Genomic DNA, 6,137 nt, shown 5'->3' on the forward strand with positions numbered 1-6,137 from the left:
TGTGGCGAAAAAGCATGGAGAAAAGGCTCAACATCACTGATCATTAGAGAAATGCAAATCAAAACCACAATGAGATACCATCTCATACCAGTCAGAATGGCAATTATTAAAAAGTCAAGAAACAGATGCTGGCAAGGCTGTGGAGAAATAGGAACACTTTTATACTGTTTGTGGGGATGTAAATTAGTTTAACTATTGTGGAAGACAGTGTGGCGATTCCTCAAAGATCTAGAACCAGAAATACCATTTGACCCAGCAGTCCCTTTACTGGGTATACACCCCCAAAATATAAATCATTCTGTTATAAAGGTACATGCATGCGTGTGTTCATTGCAGCACTATTCACAATAGCAAAGACATGGAATCAACCCAAATGCCCATCAATGATAGACTGGATAAAGAAAATGTGGTATATATACACCATGGAATACTATGCAACATAAAAAGGAATAAGATCATGGCCTTAGCAGGGGCACAGATGGAGCTAGAAGCCATTATCCTCAGCAACTAACACAGGAACAGAAAATCAAACACCGCACGTTCTCACTTCTAAGTGGGAACTGAACAATGAGAACACATGGATGCAGGGAGGAGAACAACACACACTGGGGCCTGTTGGGGAGGCGGGGAGAGGGAGATCATCAGGATAAATAGCTAACGCATGCAGGGCTTAATACCTAGGTGATGGGTTGATAGGTGCAGCAAACCACCATGGCACACGTTAACCTATGTAACAAACCTGCACATTCTGCACATGTACCCCAGAACTTAAAGAAATCTCTCCTTCCCACCTTTTCTCCCCCATCACGCCATGCAACCATTGGTCTACTTTGTCACTGTGAGTTAGTTTGCATTTTCTAAAATTTTATATAAATGGACACATACAGTATGCACTCTTTTTGTCTGGCTTCTTTCATTCAGCATAATGATCTTGAGATTCATCCATTTTGATGAGTGTATCATTAGTTTGTTCATTTTCATTGCTGAATCATATTCTCTTGTATTGCATTCTATTGGATGGGCATACCACACTTGTGTATCCATTCACCTGCTGATGGACATTTGGGTTGTCCTTTGGGTTATCCCAAGGATGCTAAGATTTTCTTTTTTTTTTTTAGAAGTTTTCTGATGTTAGCTCTTACATTTCAGGCCTATGATTCAGTGGTGTAAGGTATTAGCTGAAGTTAACGTTTTTGCATAAGGCTATCTAACCATTCCAGCACCATTTTTTGAAAATATTATTTTTTCCCTAATTGCCTTGGCATCTTTGTCAAAAATCAATTGGCTGTACATGTATGGGTGTATTTTTGGACTCTATTCTATTCCTTTGATATATATATATGTGGATATATATTTATATATATGTGTGTGTATGTGTATGTGTATATGCATATCTCTCTCTCTCTATATATATATAGATATTTATTTATTTTTGAGACAGAGTCTTGTTCTGCTGCCCAGGCTGGAGTGCAGCGGCATGATCTCAGCTCACTGCAACCTCTGCCTCCAGGGTCAAGTGATTCTCATGCCTCAGCCACCTGAGTAACTGGGATTACAGGCATGTGCCACCATGCACAGCTAATTTTTGTATTTTTAGTAGAAACGAGGTTTCACCATGTTGGCTAGGCTGGCCTCAAACTCCTGGCTTCTAATGATCCACCCACCTCGGCCTCCCAAAGTTTTGAGATTACAGGTGTGAACCACCATGCCCAGCCAATGTATATCTTTACATATATACCAATCCACACTGATAATTTTTCTTTACAACAACATTGCACTGTTTTGATCATGTTAACTTTCTGAAAACCCTTAAAATCAAGTAGCTTAAGACTTTCAGCTTAGTTCATTTTCAAAATTATTTTGGCTATACTAAGTCTTTTGTATTTTCATATGCATTTTAGCTTCAGTTTGTAAATTTCTAACAGCAACAACAAAAAATCTTAGCTAGACACAGTGGCAAGCACCTGTAGTCCCAGCTACTCAGGAGGCGGGGGCAGGAGGAATGCTTGAGGCTAGCAGTTCAAGACTGGCCTGGCTAACATAGACCTAGTCTCTAAATAAATAAATAAATTATAAATGAATAAATAAAATAAGAATTAAAAATTTTGCTGGGGTTTAAATTAGGATTGGGTTGAACCATTGGTCAATTTTAGAAGAACTGACACTTTAATGATATTGAATCCTCTGATCCGTAAGCATGGCTTATCTCTTCATTTGTTTAGATTTTCTTTAAGTTCTCTCAGCTGTATTTTGTGTTTTCAGTGTACATATCTTGCATGACTTTCACTAGACTTATCTCTACATAGTTCATATTTTTTGATGCAACAGTAAATGGTATGTTTTAAGTCATTTCATGGTTGTTCATTGATAATATTTAGAAATGACATTGATTTTGATATATTGGTCTTGTACTATACAGCCTTGCTAAATTCACTTTTATAAATTCTTATAACTTTTTTGTAGATTAGTTAAGATTTTCTACATAGGCAATCGTGTTGTTTGCCAATAAAGATAGTTTCATTTCTTCCTTTTATATCAGTATACCTTTTATTTCTATTTCTTGCCTTTTGCTACAGCTACGACCTCCAGAAAAAAAAAAAAAAAAAAAGTTAATAGAAGCAGTGAGTGTGCATATCCTGCTCGTTTCTAATCTTAGTAGAAAAGAATTCAGTCTTTTCATGATTATGATGTTAGCTGGATGTTTTTCATAGATGCCCTTAATCACATTGAAAAAGCCCCTACTATTCCTGGTTTTCGGGGGGGGGGGTTGATCATGATTGGATGTTTAATTTTGACAGGAGATTTTTTGATGTTCATATGGTTTTCTTTTCTTTTGTGTGTGTGTGTGGTAAAGTAATAATTGATTTTTCAGTGTTAAACCTTGCATTCTTGGGGATCAGCTATTTCATTATGATGTATTATCTGCTGCTAATCCCCATTCAGTGTATTTTTCATCTCAAACATTATTCTTTCATCACCAAAATTTTGATTTAAGTTTTTTTCTTCCATTTCCCTCTTCATCAGGCTCATGCTTTCTTCTCCCTTCTATAGCATATAGGGGATACTTAGAAAGGCCATTTTAATGTCTCTGTCTACTAATTTAGTCATTTTTTGTCATTCCTGGGTCTGCTCTTATTGGTTGCATTTCCTCCTGGCCATAAGCCACATTTTCCGCGTCTTTGCCATTTTTGGTTAGATGACAGACATTGTGAACTTTACCTTTTGGGTTCGGTTGTTGTTTGTTTGTCATAATACATTCCTTTAAATATTTTCAACGTTGTTCTGAGACTCAGCTAAGCAAGCTGGAATTGGATTGGTCCATTTGAGACTTGTTTTTCAGCTTTCCCAGGTGAGTCCAGAACAGTCTGGGTTGGTTTGGCCCACCCATCTCAAGGCTCTACTTCACAGTCCACGTGCTAGGAGACCTTTCCCTTCTGACTACTAAGAGCTGGCGTAAGCGCTGAATATCATTCCCTCCGCTTCTTTCTGGAGGTTCTTTTTCTGGCCATAGCAATTTTCTCACTTGCATTAGCTGATGAAGACTCAGCTAGACTGTGGGAGAACCTCTTGCAGATTCAGAGCATTCTCTTTATTCAACCGTCTCCTTTCCAGCAATCTGTCCTGTGTGTTCTAGCCTCTGGCCTCCCCAAACTCTTTGCCTCTTCAACCCAGAGAGGCCATCAGCGCCTCTTGGATTCTCCTGCCCAGTGCTGCAGCCTGGCTACTCTGCCCAGCCTTGAACCGGGGCACTTGGAGGGCTCATCTCATCTGCTTCCTTCACTCAAGGATCATGGTCCTTTATTGCCTATGGTCCCATGTCTGGAAACTCTTGTTTCACATATTTTGTCCTGGTTTCTATTCGGCTGAGGCAAGAAGTAGAAGTTCTGTCCTTGTTTTTCTGTTTTGTTTTGTTTTGCTTTCAGAGACAGGGTTTTACTCTATCACCTAAGCTGGAATGCAGTGGTACAATCATGGCTCATTATAGTCTCAGTCTCCTGGGCTCAAGGAATCCTTTCATCTCAGCCTCCAGAGTAGCTTGGACTATAGGTGTGCCACCACACCTGGCTATTTTTTTTTTTCTTTTGGCGGCGGGTGGGGAGATAGAGTCTCGCTATGCTGCCCAGGCTGGTCTTAAACTCCTGCCTCAAGTGATCCTCCCACCTCAGCCTCCCAAAGTATTAGGATTACAGGCATGAGCCACCATGCCCAGCCTGTCTTTGTTCTTGAGAAGTTATTTGACAGTTACTCATAGAAGATGAAGAGTTAATGTTGCTAGGGTATCTACAGAGTAAACAACATTTACCTTAACCCACATGTAGGGGAGACTGGAAAGGAGCTGCGCTAAGCTTGGCAGGCATTCACCATGAACTGTACTATTGATGTCTTACCTACCAGAAATGTCATCTAAACACTGAAGAGCACAGAGGGCTCATGTTGGACTATTAAATCCCACTGGAGCCTTAAAGCAAGCCCCAGGGCTAGGGCATGTGTTTTCTCCTAATGAACGTGAATCTTCCTTCCATAAAGTCATCCTGAAGGAAGCTGATTCCAAAGCAAGAAATAAGAACTAGAGGCCAGGTGTGGAGGCTCACGCCTGTAATCCCAGAACTTTGGGAGGCTGAGGTGGGCAGATCACGAAGTCAGGAGTTCGAGACCAGCCTGACCAACATGGTGAAACCCTGTCTCTACTAAAAGATACAAAAAAAATTAGCCGGGCATGGTGGCAGGTGCCTGTAACCCCAGATACTCAGGAGGCTGGGGCAGGAGAATCATTTGAACCCAGGAAGCGGAGGTTGCAGTGAGCCAAGATCATGCCATTGCACTCCAGCCTGGGTAACAGGGTGAGACGCCATCAAAATAAATAAATAAATAAATAAATAAAACAAAAATTAGCTGGGTGTGGTGGCACACACCTGTAATCCCAGCTACTCAGGAGGCTGAGGCAGGAGAATCGCTTGAACCTGGGAGGCAGAAGTTGTAGTGAGCTGAAATTATGGCATTGCACTCCAGCCTGGGCACACAGCGAGCCTCTGTCTCAAAAAAACAAAACAAAACAAAACACTAGAGAGAGGACGGCGTGGTGGCTTACCCCTGTAATTCCAGCAGTTTGGGAGGCCGAGGTGGGTGGATCACCTGAGGTCAGGAGCTTGAGACCAGCCTGGTCAACATGGTGAAACACCGTCTCTACACAAAATACAAAAATTCGTCGGGTATGGTGGTGGGCACCTGTAATCCCAGCTACTTGAGAGGCAGAGGCAGGAGAACTGCTTGAACCCGGGAGGCAGTGGTTGCAGTGAGCAGAGATCACGCCACTGCACTCCAGCCTGGGCGACAGAGAAAGACTCCATCTCAAAAAAAAAAAAAAAAAAAAAAAAAAAGATTAAAAAAACTAGAGAAAAAAGTATTGGATTGAAGGGAGAGAGAAGCATTTTACAATAGCAGGAAACTCCTGAGTTAGTCTCTGTGTTTAACACCTGCATTCTCTGTTCTACCTAAACTCTCAGTTCTCTATGGTTCTGAGGAAAATTAAAGAAAGAACTCATTCCGTGGTAAAGTCAGTGGTGCTTTCCTTGCCAGTCTCCATTCCCACTGGCCCTGAAGGAGGATTGCATGCAGGTAATTCCAGCTGTAAGGGGATAACAGAGGAAGGCCCCTGGGGCAGGAAACTCAATGAGGAGGCTGAAGCTGGAGACCCTGTGCAGACATTTTAATGAGCCCTCATAAGGAAGCACCCCAGGGGCCATTTAGCAGTAACATGGAAACCTTTGAGATGGCCAAGTTCCTAGACTCAACTGGATGGGATATGGAAGTGTGGTAATTAGTCTAGCTATTAATAGATGTGTTTCCTTATTTATCATCCCTGGATAATGGTTCCTAGACATATTGTTATACACATACACACAATCAAGTATCCTGGTCCAGATACCACTGGGAGTACACATGGATATCCTTTAGGTTAAGATCAGAATACCTCCCTGCTGGGGCCAAGTGCAGTGGCTCATTCCTGTAATCCTAGCATAATGGGAGGCCAAGGCAGGAGGATCACTTGAGGCCAGGAGTTCTAGGCCAGCCTGGGCAGCATAGCAAGACCCTATCTCTATTTTTAAAATAATGAAATAAAAAACAAAAACACCCAA

This window comes from Rhinopithecus roxellana, chromosome 3 (genome assembly GCF_007565055.1).
Source record: "Rhinopithecus roxellana isolate Shanxi Qingling chromosome 3, ASM756505v1, whole genome shotgun sequence".
In the NCBI taxonomy this organism is placed as follows: Eukaryota; Metazoa; Chordata; class Mammalia; order Primates; family Cercopithecidae; genus Rhinopithecus; species Rhinopithecus roxellana.